The sequence below is a fragment of the Melospiza melodia genome, chromosome 1 (genome assembly GCF_035770615.1).
Source record: "Melospiza melodia melodia isolate bMelMel2 chromosome 1, bMelMel2.pri, whole genome shotgun sequence".
In the NCBI taxonomy this organism is placed as follows: domain Eukaryota; kingdom Metazoa; phylum Chordata; class Aves; order Passeriformes; family Passerellidae; genus Melospiza; species Melospiza melodia.
The window spans coordinates 87,489,121-87,507,901 of record NC_086194.1 but is presented as its reverse complement, the minus strand read 5'-3'; the positions used below and the strand labels follow the sequence as shown (position 1 = coordinate 87,507,901).

Below are 18,781 nucleotides of genomic sequence, written 5' to 3'. Positions count from 1 at the left end.
TGTTGTTTCCTCAGCTGCTTTGTAAATGACCTTGTTGAAGAAATGTACTTTCTGGGTTAGGGAAGCTTCTTTCTCTTAAAAATCTTGCAGTAGCAGTAAATTGTGCAATTTACACAGAACAGAGAATTGCAATGTCTTCTTTTCATTCCCAGTCAATAGGTAGTGCAATTATCATTCATTTGCTGTCCTAATTATGTTTTTAAATTAATATGAGTGCTTTCAAAATCATCAATGCCTGGCTGCAGAAGGGAAATTCTGACCAAAATATGAATCTATAGCATGTCATCTAGAGGATGTGAAAAATTATATCCTATAAGGTCCAATGCTTTATATTGATCTTACAGAAGAGGCAAATCTCATGGGTCAAAGTTGAAGTGATATGGACAAGAAAAATCAATAATAATTTTAAAAATAGACATTTTTTCCTTTTCTTTTACTAATTCATGAAAAAAAGCACCATAAGACTTGCACATTATTGATGTTTTACAGATTACTACTGTTTTTTTTAAATTAATTATGTTTTGGAGAATATTTTGTGCCAGCATCCCGTTGGCAAAAAAGTATTTTCAAAGCTGAAATCAAATATTCCTATCCTAATAGATCTGGCTTCTGTTGTGGCATGGCTAGTAGAAGAGTTTTTGGTACCTTGAACACATAAAAAATTACAGCTTTCCTTCTTTCTTCAGTAACAGTCAGAATTGCCTGTGACAGGATAAAAGGACCTCTGACATTCTGTGATGAATCTCACTGGCTGTTTTCTGACTCTGATATTCCTGTCTCCCCAGGCCTTTTCCCATGTCCTCTGAAGGGAAAACCAGGAGGTAATGGGTACCTGTGCTCCAGCTGACTCATTTTCAGTCTGATGTAACCATCCACACTGCCATGGTGAGTAAAATTAGCTGATTAAATTGCCCAAATATTTTCTTTTCTGCTGCTGCTCCTGAGACTGCAAGCATAGTGGGCCAGGTAGGCTGTTGGACATGCTAGCCCTTTAAGCAGCAGCCTCCAGAACTTCTCTGAAATTATGTCTGTGCAAAATGATTTTTGGTGCCACAGATCTCTCTATATTTTCTGACTGCTTGTGCTAACTCATATTTGACAAATCTTAGTCTTTTTAGATGCAGAAAGGTCTAGATTTTTATTTGTTTTGTGCAAATAAAATCAGATCCTCTGGGCTGGAATTTTTTGAAAGCTTTCTGTCACTGAACCAATGGTAGCAGATTTAGAGTAAAGCTGATTGCTTGTGAAACCTTGCAGTCACTGAGGCCCTTGATCAGGGGGCTAGCCACAGGGGATGGGAGAGGAGGCATACTGTCCTATCTGCCCTTAAACAGAGTCAAAATCTAGGAGAAATCTCCTTGGTTGAAAGTATTCCAGAGCTTCACTGACTCCTGGAGGCTGGTTTGGATTTGATCTAGCATTATTTCAAGTTTCGACAGGAAAATTTCATGCAGCTTTACCCTCTTACCCACTCTTTGCCAGCACACAGAAATTTACCCGAGAGCTGCTTAGCTGTTTTCTTACTCTCTTAGGAAAATCAAGCTATTGTGGAGTTTAGCCATGTACAAATACTCCACCTCTACCAATAAAGAGGTCCCTCTGTAGTGTTTTCCATGGCACCCACTCATCAGTGTCCACCTTCTTGAATGCCTGTGTGCTGGCATGATCACATTAGTGTTTTTGTTGATGACTAAAATGGAGGCTAGTGTTCTGCAGCACATGCCAGAAATAAATTTATCTTGGCAGGCCCCCTGGTGACAGCTTATCCATTAAAAAAAATAAAATAAAGTTAGAAACCAGATTTGAATTATTTTGTGGAAGTGTTCAGGAAAATGCTTCATATCCATGTTCCTTCTTTCAGTAAATACTCCCAGTATTTTGCTCCTTCCTACGTCTTGCGTTGTGGCCTCTTTGTTAAAGAGAATGAAAATCAACCTTAAGTAATAACAACATTTAACAGCAGTTTAGTTAAAATCCTCAAAATACTGTACTGAATAGACCACTGTGGGGGGTGACAACCATCAGGAGCGGTTTTGGCTCCTCCTATGAGCCTATTGGAAAAATCATGCCTTGTACCTTTGCACAGGAAAACTGGAGACCATGTGCATTGGGGCTGGGAACAGGGTAGGAACATCCCACACACCTAATTGTAGTCTTTAATATTGCACAATGGTTATCAACCATTAAAAAAACAATTGAACATTAATCACACATTCTCCCTTGTCCTTGACTTGCTGTGTTAAAAATCATGATCGTTAAAGTGCTTATTTGAATGATTCCATAATATAGGAGACACTTAGTCCAGGAATGTCCTTTCCCAGGGACAGCAGACATCTCTTTGGGTGAAGGGTTACACCAGTGTATCCAGTGGCAGAATCCAGCTAAGAGTATATGGAATCGTAGAATCCTTCAGTTTGGAAAAGAAATTTGAGTCAACCAATAGCCCAGAACTACCAAGTGCACCACTAGACTGTGTTCCTGAGTGTCACATCCACTCATTTTTTTAACACTTCCAGGAATAATAATTACACCACTTCTCTGAGGAGCCTGTTCCAGTACCTGACAACCCTTTCAGTGAAAAAATTTTTCCTAAAATCCAGTCTAAATCCCACCTCCCCCTCTGCCCCCAGTTCAATTTGAAGCTATTTCCTCTTGTTATCACTTTTAACTTGGGAGAGGAAACCAACCTGGCAACACCCTCCTTTCAGGCACTTTTAGAGAAGAATAAGGTCCCTCTTGAGCCTCCTTTCTCCAGGCTAAACATCCCCAGCTCCCCCAGCTGCTCCTCACAGGACTTGTGCTCCAGATCCTTCACCAGCTTTGTTCCCTTCTCTGGACATGGTCCTCAATGCGTGTCTTGCTGTGAGGGACCCAGAACTGAACAGAGGATTCGAGGTGTGGCCTCACCAGTGCAAGTACAGGGGCAAAACCCCCGTCCTGGTCCTGCTGGGCACACTGCTGGTGATACAGGCCAGGATGTCACTGTCCATTGCCCTGGGCACACGCTGGCTCATGCCCATCCACTGTCAACCTGCACCCCCATGTCTTTTCCTGCTGGGCACTTGCCAGCTGCTCTTCCCCAGGCCTGTAGCATTTAAAAAGTGCAGTGGGAGGTGGATGGAAGGAGTGTAACGGAGCAGATTGAAATGGAGAAAGAAAAACAATAGGTACAAATTTCTACCAGTTTCCTCAGGCATCCATAGCAGCTGCTTAATGATACATGTATCATTATATCTTGGAGTAGTTGGAGGGCAGAAGCAGACTTGATTACACTACAGACAATTGTTTCACAATAATTCTGGACCATTTTTCATTAGCTGTCTCCCCTCACAGCAAAACAAGGGATAATTTTTTTCCTAAAAAATCTTATACCTCTAGAAGGTTGTCCAACAGTTAAAGATTTTTAATAATTCATCATGCGAAACATCTTGAACTAAATACTAAATTTCCCAGCAATAACCACAAAAGATGAATGAAAGGAGCTGAGGTTAACTTGCTCTGATAGAAACAAAAGGGTAAATAAAAAGAACAATGCTATCGCTTTTCCATGATTTATCAGTACATTTTTATTACACCCTCTGCTTTGACAAGTTTTGTCACTCAGTCTGTTGAGGCAAACCAGTTCATTCCAAGGAAGCTGATTAAGTAACTGATTAAAACAAAGCAGCAGATTTGTCTGCCTGTAATCATTTACCATGACACAAGCATTAGGTGGCAGCCCATATTGGTGAGTGCAGCTGCTGACATTACCTTTCACAAAAGCTAAGGGCTTTTGGTTTTGATCACCTGTCCTAGACCAGCAGGCCCCAAGGAGACATGATGTAGTAATGCGACCAACAACTTCTATGGCAATTACTTTGTTCTCTTCCTTTTGAACCACCTTTAAAAATAAATGTTTCATTCATAGTCTCATTCATAGTAACATTTATGTGTGGTACTCCTGACTTCATTAGATGGACTGAATATATCCAGCTAGGAGCAAGGAGCAATTTGTAGGAAGAGAAGCCTTGGTAATTCTTCTAGGTCTGCTTCCCAAGACACACACTCTGATTGCTCCACCTTGGCTTTCCATGGGTAAAGCAGGTGATGGTGGCAGTATGCATAATTTTCAATTTGCTCCTAAAACTTGTTTTGGGAGCCTGAGGATGCAGCTGGATTGCTAGGATTTACCAAAGCATATTGAAGAAGTGAAACTAAAGGAACTGAGAGTGAGAGACTCAAACCAATATCTGTGGTTTTCAATATGAGATAAGGGCTCTATCTGGCTATCTAGCTACCTGCCATGGAGTGTGATTAGCCACAACAGGCTCTTCCTGTGACATGTTTTGAGTATGGCTGTGATTGATTTAGTGCTAGCTGCCTGCCTTTTTAAAATGCCTCAACTCTGGAAGTCAAAGCAAGAGGCCATTGCTGTTCAGGATCTCAGTGTCCTCACAGGCAATGTGTCCAGGAATTCTATTTCCAAAATCTGGTCTTGTGAGCAAAATGATGTGAAGCAGCTATTGCAAATGGCAAAAATTATAAATTTTTATTCTCTGTCTGCAAGAAGAAAATACATTTTTCTTTCCTCAAAGGATCACAAATTTTCAAATTACAGGAAAAAATCTAGTCTTTAGATACTGAGTCCTTAAAATACTGAAATGAAACTATATGTACAAAATGCAATCACATTGCCTACTTCATCTTGGTAATCAACAAAATAAAAACTACTTCTGAATATAAGGCCACTGGAATTTGGATGTGCTTCTTAAAACTGTTGGTTTAGCAATTGATTCTGAGATCAAATGTGTTCTGAAATGCTGGGTCCTGCACTGGTCACTGCATTGAGACCCAGACACTTCTCTAATTTTACTCAATTCATCATTGCCTTGTTTGAAGATTGCAATTTTGGTAGGTTTTCAGAGGAAAAGAGGATAGCAGCTAACTACAGAACACAGCAAACTGCAAAACATCCCACTGTGTTCACTTTTACACTGCCCTAGCAATTGATGCTGTTTCTTCTCTTGCCCTGTGAGTTACAGCTTTAGTAAAGCGTTGCCAGATTCAAGTCAGGAGGCCTCTGCTGGCACTGCAGAATGACAATTCTTATCTGTTTTCTATAGCCTGACATTTTCAGTAAGGCCTAGAAGGTTTGGTTAATAGGGTTTGCCAAAAGGGAGCTACAATATAAAATGTTGAAATATGGAAGGAGAGCATAGCAGAGAACCCGTGTCATGTTAAATGTTACCAAAGCAATTTTTAGGCGACTAATTATTCACAATAGGTAACTAAACTGTAAATCTCTATTACAAGTGGGGGACTGAATGTGAGTTTCCTTGGAAGGCAGATCTGAAGTCTGATCCTTTAATAGCTAATGCATAAGGAAAAGGGTAGATGTGCCAGAGGCTCTGGAAGATGAGAGGTCAAAGGATGAATGGACAATAACTCCTGGATTCATTCCCTCTGCAAGTCCTAAAAAGACATATTTGCATTATAAAATGCCTGATAGACTTTTTTTTAATAGTCTGATATTGAAAGAATTCTGATGTAATAATTCTTTATGACTATTGATAACTAGAAAAAGGATGAAGGGACAGATATCTAAAGAGGAGCTTCTATATATGCTTAGGCATTGCTAAGCTGTATTTTCAAAGAACAGTGATAATCAGGTACTTCCTAAAATTTCATGTCCTGCCTTTTGGGTGCAAAGTCCCTTCTAGGATGGCAATTGCACTTGCTAATGTCCCTGTGAAATGCTGTGCCCTATTACCTGAAATAGCACATAGTGGGTAATCTGTGTCCTGAGGCAGTATTTGTTCTTGTCCTTTCTATTATGAGGCATTTTGTGAGAGGAGTGGAAAGGTAGTGGACAGCACCTGTGACAAGAGGCTTTCTGACATATTCTTCTGTGGTGGTTCATACAACATTTCTGATTTCTCTTCTCTAGATGCTCCTCAGCCTTATGGATCCCTTTGGATGTTTTTATTTATTACTAAGTAGTTTTTAATAAGTAGACAGTGCATGGTGACTGAAACAGTAAGTCTGACTATAGTTTCCTGTATTACCTCTGCTCTGCCTCTTTATTATTGCTTCTGCAATAAATTGCATTTGCCCTGTAAATATATGAAGACTTGCCAACACAAGACAACTGCTGTGCAACTGAAAGCGTGTTCTTAAGTAATAGAGGTGTAACTATACTACAGGTTGTATGAACTCTGCTTTCTGGTTTGAAGGGTATCATCCAGCTCATTATTAAAGCATACTTAAAGATGCTCTTGTTTTTTATGGAAGAGTTAAAAGGCAAAATTGTTCAGGAAGGTAATTTCCTTCTTTGTGTCTTTCTGCAGCTCTAACAGTTCAAAAATGAAGTAAGGTTGTCTCTGGCAAGGCATATGCTCATAAATGGGTCTCTAAATCTTGGAGTTGTTGGGTATTAATGAGGAATGTTGATGTCCCAAGTAACTGCAATAGACATGACTTAAATGTGGACAGGATGAAAGAGAGATGTATTTCTTCTGCTCACAAATAAATATGCAATTTTTTAAGGTCTTACCATGTTGCAGAAAGATTGCAAATTCCATTATTCCTTGCCATAAACATGAAAATGTTCTTTTTGCTTTTTTTCTATTGATAGCCAGCAGTGATCTGTATGACTGGTAAAAAACAAACCCAGCACTTTTGACTAGGCAGTGACCATGGTGACACTCTGTATTATGATGGTGGAAGGTCCTGCTACCTACAAATGCATTTGTCTAGTTGATGAATTCTGTGGACTTCAAGCAATAGAGCACAATTCCAGTTTCCTGGCCCTGGGATTATTCTGTGCCTCAGGACTTCATAGGTTTGGAGTATTTTCAAGTACTCTGCTGTGACAGGCAGGATGATTCTCTCTGTGCTACTCCTGAGTATTTTGGACATAACTGCAGCAGGCTAGTTATAGCTAATGTGCAGTAACTCTGTGCAGAGCAGCCTTTTTCCCTGTCCTCGAAAGCACAGTGATGAACTCTGCATGCATTAGACAGTCATTGCACTTGCACAGCAAAGTGGATATTTCTGGAGCTGACTTGTTTATTATGCACCTCTTATTATGACTTGTGAATCCTAACACATCAAATTTATTGGCTTCACTGTGCATCTAAATTAGGACTATTCATGTCCACAGAGTCATGAACAGAAACACAATAGCTCTGGTTCAGGGGAGTCTGTCTTGTATCTGTATTTAGAGAGCAGCAAGTGGATTGTTACATCAAGGAATGAACTATCAAGGAGCTGCAGAGAGGAAGTGTGAACTGCTTTACTAGTGAAGTAACTCTGTACACAGAAATGCTCCTAATTATTAAGCTGTTTGCACTCTCATGCTGCAGATGATTGTTGGGTTTATTCTAGGAAATCTCTGATCTGGTGAGCCTTTAGATCAGCCTCATAACTTCAATATCTTTTTTTAGTAAGGTTGCTTATTTTTTACCTGCAGCAAAACTACTATGGATATCTGTCATATATGAACAGTTATTATGCATAAGCGTGTGTTTAATTCTTTCTGTGCACTTAATTTTCATTTATTAGAGTGATATAATTTTATGTGTATTAATTTTAATTTAAAAGAGTGGCAGTCAAATTGCACAGGACAGTATAGCAATAGGGAGTACAACAAAATAAGTACAAAAGCAGAAACAAAATTTCTTGAGTTTGAGTAAGACGTGATTTGCTATGCAATGCAGCAGTTCCATCAGAGTTGCAGGACAAGGGAGTGCTTCGTATGTAGTCTGCAATAGGTGGTTGCCACAGCAATAAAATATGAAGAGACGTGTGAGGATCTCACTGAGCACTTGGGAAATCTGTCTGATGCGCTAACACAGCCAGCCATTGATACCTTGATCTGTGTTAGTTCTCATATCTGTATTGCTCCATTTGGGAGGCAAATTCAATTTCACTATTAAAGGATTCATACATATTATTATGCAGAGAGAAACTGGTACTTGATGGGGAGGATGAAAATGGGAGTTCCTAGCTAATTTTTTTCTAATATTTTAAGGCTTTGAGGCCAGACAAAAGGTGTCTTTTACACTGGATTTCAGCCTGTAAATGTGAATGCAGTAAGAATTCTGGTCATACTATGGGCTATGTTATCTGAAAAAAAATTTAAAAATAAATTAAAAATATGAAAATTTCCAGGAATTTATGGATGTAAGGGATATTTTTTTGCCTTTTTTTTTTTTTTTTTTTTTTTTAGAGCTTTGAATTTATAACTGAGTTAAGGCAGCTCTCTTGCACAAGTGATTTTCAAGTGAAAACTATTTTGTTTGAGAGCTTTGGACCAGCTCAATTCTTGAACGTTAATATAAAATTGGTTTCTTTTTACCCAATTGACTTGATTCTATAAGAACTGCTGCAGTTTGATTATCATGTAACTCTTACTAAGTGTTCAAGAAACCGGTGCATCTTCTTTTTAAGATAGTGTATTTTCTGGAAGATTTTTTCAAAAGAAAAGGTGCCTGGTGGTGCAACTTTTTTTATTTGTTTGTTTTATTTGTGCAATCTTTGCATTGACTAATGCTTGCATAAACTCCATCTGTACTATCTTTTTTTTTTTTGTTGAGGAGCCCTCAGTCAAGCACCAGGTCCCAGCAGTGATAAGGTGTTAAATAGGCTGTGGATGAAAAAAACTCAAAATGTTTCCAGTGAATTTCCTTGCTTTCGTTCTAGATACTCATTCAAGAGCCTGTTAGCAATTTACTCAGCAGTCTACACATATGCATTAAAAGTGACTTCCTTCCCTGTAAAAATGTCACAGAATAGTGAAATAAAGTGTCTGAGAAAGCTGTCTGTAGTCATAGAGTTGTGGTGGAGTTGACTCACACCAGAAATGTCACAGGACCTGCACGAGGGAGGTGGAGCCACTGGGGTGCTGCTGAATTCTTTCTGGTATAAAGTACCAACATTAAAATGAGATTTTCCTAAACAGGTGCTTCCTCTTCTTCCTCCAGAAGAGGTTCTAAAGCACACTGTTGGCTTTTGAACCAGGACCTACTAACATGTTTTGGATATGTCCTTTTAATATAGGGAGTTATTAAAATGTAGGATTATAAATTGCTATGCTAGATGTTATTATCTATATTAAATGATTTTTTGTACTTTAGAAAGAAAATTTATGCACAATTGCCGCTGCTATCTCTTGTGCAAACCCTCAGCTACAGCAAATAACTGTTTTACTACAGAATTATGTATTTCAGTGGATAGTTAAAGTTCATTCATTGAAACGTGCTTATGATATAAACATACAGAATGACTGAAATGGAGGGAAGAGCATTCTGGGTTGCTTGGGTTCTTTTTCTTTATTTATGCTCACGCTATAATTTTTAGTGTATTTAGTTGCAGAAACAGTAACCTAGTATTAACATAAACTTTGCCTGACACTAGGAGCAAAGGGCAGAAGATTTTTACAAGCCATTTACATTTCTTTTCCAAAAATGACTCAATAGTTTTCATTCTCTAGGAAGAAATTGGTTTTTTCCCCTAAATAAGCCATCACATTCGAAGTTGATTTGTTCCAAGGAAGGGAGCTGAAATTAGTTACTGACATGCAATAACTCATTTCTTATTTTACCAACAGTAATTAAATTGCCTGGAACTGTTGTCATTTAACAGCTTATTAATTGACTAATGTGCATTACTTGCATGCAGGCTATAGGTAAAATCCAAGGATTAAGAAAGGAAGAAAGAAGGAGAAAAAAAACCTCACTGCTTTTTGTGGTCATCATAGATGAATGATTAATTTATTTCTTAACAGAGTGTCATTTTTGCAAACACTAATAGGTTAGATTTTAAAGATGCAATTTTGTCAACGATAGTCCTAAAGAAGGAAATGGTAGTCAACTAGTAATTCTTTGGAGAGGAGAAAAATTAATAATTGGTTCTGCTTTATGAAGGTTGTATAACACTTTCTTCCTTAAAAACCAATGATTTCTGCTTGGATCAGTATTTACATTATAAAATTCCTTCCTCTAATCCTATGATTGGCCAAATGTTCTGAAATTTTCCTCCTTTTGTTCCACTAACATGCAAAGAAACTTTGTCACATGCATCAGGGAGTCTCAGCCTAATAGAACTACACACAAAAGTGGTTTTAGGCAAGTTCAGCAGCTTTGATTGTGTCCAGTCAAATATGATACATTCCAGTGCTACATTAGTGGCCTATGTGGGGGGAAAAAAATCAATGAGGTCAACATCTAGGTCCCAGCTGAGAATAATCCATTTCATAAAAATAAACTGAAAAGTTCTCAGTCATCCCAGTAAACTCTAATTTATAGTGTTGGAGCCTCCTAACAGAGTCGATGACTGTGTGAATAGACAGGGAAACATAGGTCAAGTTTTTAAAGGAAGAAATGTGAGATGGCCTTTTCTGAATTACCCACCCATCAGGAGACTTATAACAATAGTGTCCTTCTAGGAAACTGGAAATAATCAATTAGTAGATGCGGGGAGGGAAGTGAATTAATTATGTGAGCTGCCTACATGAGAGAGCAACATGGAAATTCAGTCCAATGAAGTAGCAGAGACACTGATGAAAAAAACCCCCAAAATATGGAAGTCATTGTATAGGGCTACTCAGAGGATGAAGGGGAGTGGAATAACTCCAGGACACAAGGCTGAAGAGACAATCCATATTATTCAGCTTATACACCATGGCTGGGGGTTGTTTGCCCAAATGCAGGAATCAATAGTGCCCATATCTCCATCTGCTTGGCTTTGCAGGTCTGTGATAAAAATCAGGCAGTTCTTAGTACTGTTTTTCCTCTTTCAAGGCACAGCAGGTGACCTGTAAGCACTCTGCCAGTGCTTCCTTTTCTGCATTGAGTGGGAAGGGAGTCTGTACCAGCAGGTGGGATGTAGGGACTTCCACTGTGGATCTGTGAAGTGGGAGAAGATTAATCCCATGTGGAAATACTTGCCTGTCACATCTGGGGACTTGGCCACGTTCTTGGTTCTTAATTGTCACTGAACCTGCACCAGACCCAAAATATGGTGCTGGTTTTAGGGTCACCATCATTCCTGTTGTTCAAAAGCAGGCCAGGAGTAAAGTGAAGGCTTTGCATTTCTGTGATCATGGTGCAGAGAGAAGGAAAAAACACTGAGCATGCAGTCAGACCCCCTGGAATTCGTTAGGCTGTCTTTCAAAGTGTAACTTCATGTAAGTCCATAACATGCTTGTTTTTATTTCAATAAAACAGTAATTTTGACAATAACTAAGTATGTCTGGCAGAATAGATGGGAAGGCTATGAAACTATTAATAACATTTGGACACCTCCTGCACTGTTTTAATGCATCACAAGTTAGCACAGTATTGATTCAGTATCAAAGTTCTGAGAAACAAGCCTCTTACCAATATCTAGGATCCGATGTTGTAATTGAACTAGAAAATGTTAGATTTCCAGCATTACTGCTGAGAATTCTTCCCAATAAATGTGTGTTTTCCACTGGGGCTGAAATCACTGCAAGTGTTAGTTTTAATTTTTTTCCTTTTTGTATTTTTTCTCATCATACAGGTTCCCTTTCTCCCCACTGTGTGTAAAATAAACATAATGGGGCCAACTCTTGCATTTTACTACCTTGACTTGTGGGAACATCCTTTCACATACTTAGGCTAGGTAATTAAATCTTTTGTGGAAGGATTAAACTTTGTAGAAAGGAAAATGGATGGAATTAGAAAATACTATGTAGACAAAGAGACACGGTAGGAATCATGGGGAAGAGAAACCTTTGTCACTGTGTGAGGAAAGAGGAGGAAAGAAAAAGAGAGCCATTGTTATGACACTGAAGCACAAGGAAGAATCAAGACTTATTACTTAAAGAAGAAATGAAATAGTGTGAAGGAAGGAAGCGAGAAGAATGTCTGTGTGTGTAATGTCTGTAATGAGTGGGTGCTGCTATATCAAAAATGGATGGTACACCAGTTTCCATTATATGTGCCTCCTTATTTCAGCATGTCCCTCAGATTTGCATATTGCTTTTGTCCAGCATCTTACGTCTACCTCCAGAGTTTGTCAGTAAAACTGAAGAAATGCAGAATACACCTTTTCTATTTCCAAAGCTCATTTTGATTTTTCTTCTTAGGTCTAGGATCACATTGGTCTAGTTTCTTTCAGGATCATAAACGTAAGACAAAATGTTGAATTTTTGTTTACTATCCTTGTCTTTGTTAAATGGCAGTGGTTGTTAATTTTTGCAGTGCACCTGCACCTACAGAAGAGTGTCATTCTTTCTTTCCTGGTAAGTGGCCTCAAGTACAACATCCTGCAAGGTAAAAAGCCTACTTTTGTTGGACAGCAGAAGATAAAGCTATGTAGAAGGGGTAAGAGGAAGGAAATTGAGAGTTAAGAATGTCATTGCCACTGCAGTAACACCTCATGTTAAGTTACATCAGTTAATTTATCCAAAGGATCTAAAAACTACATTTTTTTCTTCTAGTCTGTGAATTACCAATGCTGAGCATGGAATGGAGGCATTTGCCTCCCTGGTGGCTTTTCAAAGTGCCTGGATTTTCCTTATCAGAAGCTATGCTGCTTTTCTTGAGAGTATATTCTGTGTGAAAAGATATGCTGAGTGCAGAAAATCTTATTTCTGGTAGCAAGCCAACAGTTCTTCTTCTTATCCCTATGTGGTTCAGGACATAGTTAATGCCAAGTGGCTGAAAAGCCACAGCTATAAATAACTTGCTGGTTACATGTATTTTGTTCTTAGATCATTTTTCCATAGCTAATTATGTATAACAAAAATAACCTGTCAATTGTAGATAGCCTAGAAGTTATTTATCCTTTTTCTTAATCATCCTAAATGGCTTCTTACCAAGAATAAAGTATACCAGCAAACTACAAGTGGCAAAATCTGAACTGTAAGTACCTGTGCTCTACTTTAGAATACAAGTTTAGCATTTAAAATGGAAGTGACACTGGCTTCACATCATTGCACACATCAAAATTTCAAAATCTGAAGAATTTTTGAACCTCCTATGACTTCTAAACAAGTACAGTCCAAAAAGCATTTAATCTTTCTGACTGATTGGGTTATAGAAGAAAAAAGCAACGTCAGTGGTTCAAGTCTGGTAAAATTTTGTTCTGGACCAAATGTATCAAAAAGATACAGAAATTATGAATTGTCTGGATCAAAAGTAGTTCCCAAGGCCATCTGGCATATCATCAGGCTCTGTGGTTCTCCATAATGCTGTAGAGTTAATCTACTGTCTCATTAGAGTAGCTGACAAATCTCATTGAAAAGTACTGCAAATCTGTATATCTCTCAGCTGTAGGAGCACAAGGGCAAGTACAGACAAATCTTTCAAGAAGATACCTTAGAAAGGATGCCAACCTCCTGACAAAAACATTAAAATAAGATTTATGTTTTGGTGGTTATGGTTAATGTCACAGAAATTTATGCTAAAGCTAACTTCTCATGCTGGTGTATGCACTTTTGCGCTGTCACACCAGTCAGCTTGAGTGTCTGTGCATTCCCATTCCAGATTGAAACAGCTTTTAGATAAATGGAGAAACATAACCTGGAATTTTCTAGTTGCAGATCTGAATGTCTTGCTCTTCCAACTGCAGAAAATCTATTCTAAAATACTTTTGCAATTTTACATTAAATTTGGCCAAACAGCAGTAATTACTTGACTCTAGCTATGCTTGCTTCTCATTTCTCATCTATTTGTGAGACATAATGCCAGTCCAGTTGCAGTATCCTGGTAGAAGTACCTGTGCATGAGAATTTATGCTTGTAGCTGTTGTTCCTGTAGTGACATAGTTCCCTGTGTCCAAATCATCCTTATTACCCCAGACAATGCCAGACATTTGTCTGCATGTGCCATTGTTGCTGGGACAGGGCTCCTGTCATTTCAGGAATGGTCTGATGTGTCGTTGCTCCAATTCAAAATGAGGGTCTGTAGATTATTTAGTGCACAAGTTTTAGTTGCCAGCATGTGAAACTCACATGTTCACAAACCAGCAAAGGGAAGAAAAGAGAGCACATAACATGGGATTCAGAAATAATTCATGATGATTTAGTTTAATTTGAGTTACTATAACCCTAAAGCTCCATTAAAACCTAAAATGAGTGCTATTTCCTCCTGAGAGCAGAAAACAATCTGCTAACTTTTGCCAAGATGAGAGCTATTATGGTGTACAGCATGAATGGATATAAATTACAAAGTTTATATTTGCTGTTTTTCCTAATGTTAACTTTGACTGGCACGTCAAATTAAAAGCAAGAGGGAAAGAAAAGGAAAAACTTGGATCAGATTAAGAAACATGTAAAGAAGTGTAATTTCTAGCTACAAAACACAAGACCTTCACACTTCAAACAACCCAAACAGGTTTTCTTTTAATGATTAGGTTTCACTTTTTTCCCCTTTTTACTAAGGATTCATAGAGAACTACAGTAGTATTTGGAAGCAATTCAGTAAGCTGGGTATCTCCCTTTTTCACAATTCTAGTAACACTGGGGATGTTTTAGGTTTCCTACTGTTATTGTTTGGTGCAAGGAATGCAGGAAAATTAAAAGTAGGTTGAGAATTCCTGATTGAAACCAATGTAAAACATCAAAGAAAATTTTATATCAGAGGACATGGCACTGAAACTGTCATGAACACTCTTTTAATGGCACTTGCAGCCTTTTGCAGGTAAACAAATAGGAAGTTGCTTTCCATTAAGGAAGACAGATGCTGCAGAGAGTTTGCATCTCCCCCGAGCAGCTGCTTTATCTAAGATCCAAATAGGTCATTTAAGCCCTGATCCCAGAATGAGAGCTATTGGGTCAAAATGTGCCTATCCAGGGACTAAGTCATGACCTGATAAAAGTAAAAACTGGGATTTTTATATATACTTAAAGCATGTCTTCAGACCATGAATATTTCAGAAGAATATTTTTCCTGCCTCACTCTTTATATTTGATACAAAGAGCTTCAACTTTCGCTCATTTTAACTCAGCTGATTTTTGCTCCCATAATTCAGTTCTTTTTTTCATTCAGATAGTTTAATTTACCCACTCTTTTATACACAGAGCTACTGTGTTTATGGATAACAAAATGTTTTTCTATATGTCAAATGAGCTTTTAAAAAGTATTATACTCTGCAGGCATGCAGGGGATGATGTTTAAACATAGCTTTCTCTTGCCTAGGCTTCCAGACGATTGAATTTTGAATCTCCTATGCGGTCAAAAAATTGATTATGGACCATTTTGGATAGGATTTGGAACATAACTCTATCGTTATCTATTGATGTGCATTACCAGAAGCATCATAAAGCAACTGGATCCAGGATGTCTTTTTAAGGAGATTATTGGATAGGGAATGGGCTAAAATTTCCAGCTTCCTGTGAATATTTTGAGCAGGGAAGGATATTGCAGCACAAGTCTTCTGGAATATTACCTTCATCCTCTTACAGAAGCTAAACCCCTCACCAACATGCAGTAGTCTTGGGATCTTTTGGTGATTGCTGTGACCCCAAGAAATGTTAAAAGTCTCTTTTCCCAGCCCGAGCACTTGAAGAATGAGTCGGAGCTCTTCAGTTCTTGGTCTCAAGGTTGTTTATTGTATCTTATCTATAAAAAAATTTCTCCTGCCCTGCTGAAGTCCATCCAGCAGGTCAGTTCCAGGCACACTGCCTGCCCCTGGGGTGGTGTTATATCTTTATACTAAAAACTACATTTACAATTACTTTCCAATACCTATCACCTATGTTAGACAGTGAGCTTCTACTCTAAGCCAATCTAAAAGTGCCACCATCACAGCAGAAGATTGAGGCCAAGAAGAAGAAGGAGAAAGGCTGGACATGCCCAGATCCCTCCATCTTGCCTCCTGAACCTCCATTCTAGAAACCCCAAAATTTATTTTTCTACCCCATGATAACTTCACTATTACTCTCTTTAAACTGTTGTGACTTATTATATAAGGTTGGTAATTTGCTCCATGGGTCATAATCAAACCCACAGGTGTTTTGGGCTCCGTGCCAGGGCTTCTGAGCCCCCTGGCAGGGATCTTGGCCGTCCTGGACAGCCAGAGGGATGTCCTGGGTTCCCACACAGTAGGAAAAGCAACAACTGCCCAAGAAGCAAGGGGCAGTCAGGGATGGATGGCAGGGACAGGCTGAAGGATCACCTCCCTCTGCTAGCAGGATGATGTGTGTGGTAAGGAGAGTGGAGAGACTGCCCATCCCACTGCTCTGTATTCCCCCATCCCACATGCCTTCTCTGCCACCGAGACTTGCACCAAAGCTTTTGGCTACAGTTGACAAGCCACAGTTAATGGCATCTCAGATGCCAGCAGGAGTGAAAATATGCTTTCTCCACACAATGAGCTTTTTAAGATGTCTCAGAGTTGTTCAGTAGTGGAATTAAGAAAAGCCTAGATTGAAGTGGTAATTTTTCCTGTTTTCCTTCTCCTGCATTGTCACTTGTATTTTAACCCTTTTCTTATTGAAGAAAGTGTGAATTTATAGTCCTTACAGCTTTGGTCTTTCCCTTTTCATACTTAAAAGAATCAACTTCTAATGTTCTCTGTGAGTCTAAAACATTTCCCAAGTCTGTTAATTTCCTTAGTGTTTTATTTACAGTTACAAAGTCATCAGTCTCAATTCTATCACTGTTTTTGGCTTTCTCACTTTTCCTTTATAGTTTCAAGTTCACTCTTTTATTGCTGAAAAACCCTAGTACTTTTATTCCTGTTCTAAATCTCACTGCTTCCAAATCCCTAGGGTTCCAAGCCAATATGTTTGGTAATGACTTCATAAAAAGGAAAAGGAAACAAAGCCAATTTGTGTTTTCCATTGTTGTGATAAATGCATATCTGAACTTCAGCTGGTCTTGGCTTCAAAAAATGAAGTAACCAACTTTGCTGGGTGCCACTATAGTCTGAAGAACAAACATAGTTTCCTTTGCTCATTTTTTTGTGCTCAGGTGACTTATCCTCCACTAATCCATTTGAAAGCAAAAGTAAGAGATGCAGCCATAAAATTGAAACAGAGGATTACTGTAATAATGAAATTAGAATAAGGTCCAGGCATTTGAACATAAGATTAATGTCATTTTATAGCAGGCACTGCATAAAATCCCACAAAGAAAAGCCATGCCCCTAAAGAGAGCGCAGAGGTACAGATGACTAAAAAGCCTTTGAAAATAACTATCATAAATTCAGGTTTTGAGGAAATCAACATTTTCTCTGGAAGACACCAAATATTATCAGGATTTTCTGTCAAGGGATATTTTGTTCACATGCATTGTGGGGTAAACCCTCAGTAAAAGGTACCAATATCCCTGAATTTTTGTGGGATACTTTTTTCTTTCCAGCAGTCTCTTGAAGTGAATGTATGCTTCATAAGAGAGGTGATTGCAAAGGCTTTCCCAGCTTCCCCTTTCTTCTTATCTTACTTTGGAGTTTAAAAAATGGGATCAGGTTTTGTTTTCTTAAGAGTTCTTGTATATTCATACCCGTGCTAAGGCAAACTGAACAGAATACACATGTGTAACCATGAAACTGAAAAAACCCTCAAGCAAAACAGCTAAACTTCAGCACCACCACCACCCTTACAGCACCTGCTCAGGGCCAAGTTTTCTGTACTAGGATTCTCCAACCCACTGTGAGTAAAACTCCTTATCTGGACGCATTGGTTTTGGGGCAATGCTCCCAGTGACCCCTTTAAAATCAGGGCAAATTTAGTGGTGAGTGTGTGCTGCTGTAGCCCCATGAGCAGTGGGAAATCTGGCTGACACAGAGCAGGGTTCTGTATCTCTGCCTTGCCATGCAGCCACGCAAAAGTGACATTAATACAGATGTGCTTAAGTAATAGTATAATACAAGTGTCCTCAGAGGATGAATTGTACTGAGAACCAGTGCACTGATCCTAAATTGTGCACTAAATTGGAGGCTTAAAAATGAGGAAGCTAGTAAAAAAGATGTTAAGGTGAAAAGTGAGGAAATTAAAGTGTTGCAGCTCAGCATGGGGGCTACTTAAACATCCCATAAAATGAGTAATAAATTACTACCCCTAGGAGGGAAAAAAAAAAAAAAGAGCAAGTCAAAGAGTAGGCTTGCAAATTAATAGGTATAGGTAAAGGAAAAATTCTGGAAAATCGGAGCGTGTCTCTGTACCGGAAGGGAAGATCTCGGCTTATGAAGAGGATTATAATTAATGGCAGGTAAATATGAGACAGAAATATGGGGATACTAAAAGGCATTTTGCAAAGCAAACAGCCGAAAGCATATAAGCAAATAACAAAGAATTGGTTTAAATCTACAAAGAGCAGGAAGCCTTCTAAAGCAGACAGAGCCAGAGTCAGCTAAAGGACAAAGCACTGGGAGAGGGGGCAGAGGAGGAAGCAGCTGTGTGGTAGCTCTCCTGGCTGCTTCTCCTGGCCATGCTCTTTCCTGACCTGCTGTCCCCTGCTCTGAATAGCTCCTTTTCTTGCCACAGGCCTTCTCAAGGTTTAGAATGTCTGTCTTTCCTATTTTTCTTTGGTCTGTGGACTTTGCTCTATCACTGGGCACAGTCTATGTCTTGTGTTTCCAACTGTGCCCTGGAGAAAGGGATATTTCCCCAAGATTATTTAAGTCTAGAAGCATTTTGAAAATGGGATGCCTGTAAAATCCCAGACCCAAAAGATCCTTAGGGAATTTAATCTCTATAAATGTTTTGTCAACAGTTTCTTTTACCTCTTTTGTGGCTTATATCGCAATGATTGAAATGTGGGACCATATGGTATAACATAAGATATTAAAATGATAAAGAATACACAAAGCATCCTTGCAACAGCTTTGT

The 18,781-nt window shown here is 38.8% G+C and overlaps 1 long non-coding RNA gene across 1 annotated transcript in view; it reads left to right on the top strand.

Annotated features, from left to right (window-relative positions):
- The first annotated feature begins 808 nt into the window (after positions 1-808).
- Positions 809-18,781, top strand: part of LOC134429919 (uncharacterized) — a 74,203-nt gene continuing 56,230 nt past the window's right edge. Inside the window, exon 1 of the long non-coding RNA XR_010030684.1 lies at positions 809-885. This is a non-coding gene — a long non-coding RNA (uncharacterized LOC134429919). The remainder of the gene's footprint in view (positions 886-18,781) is intronic.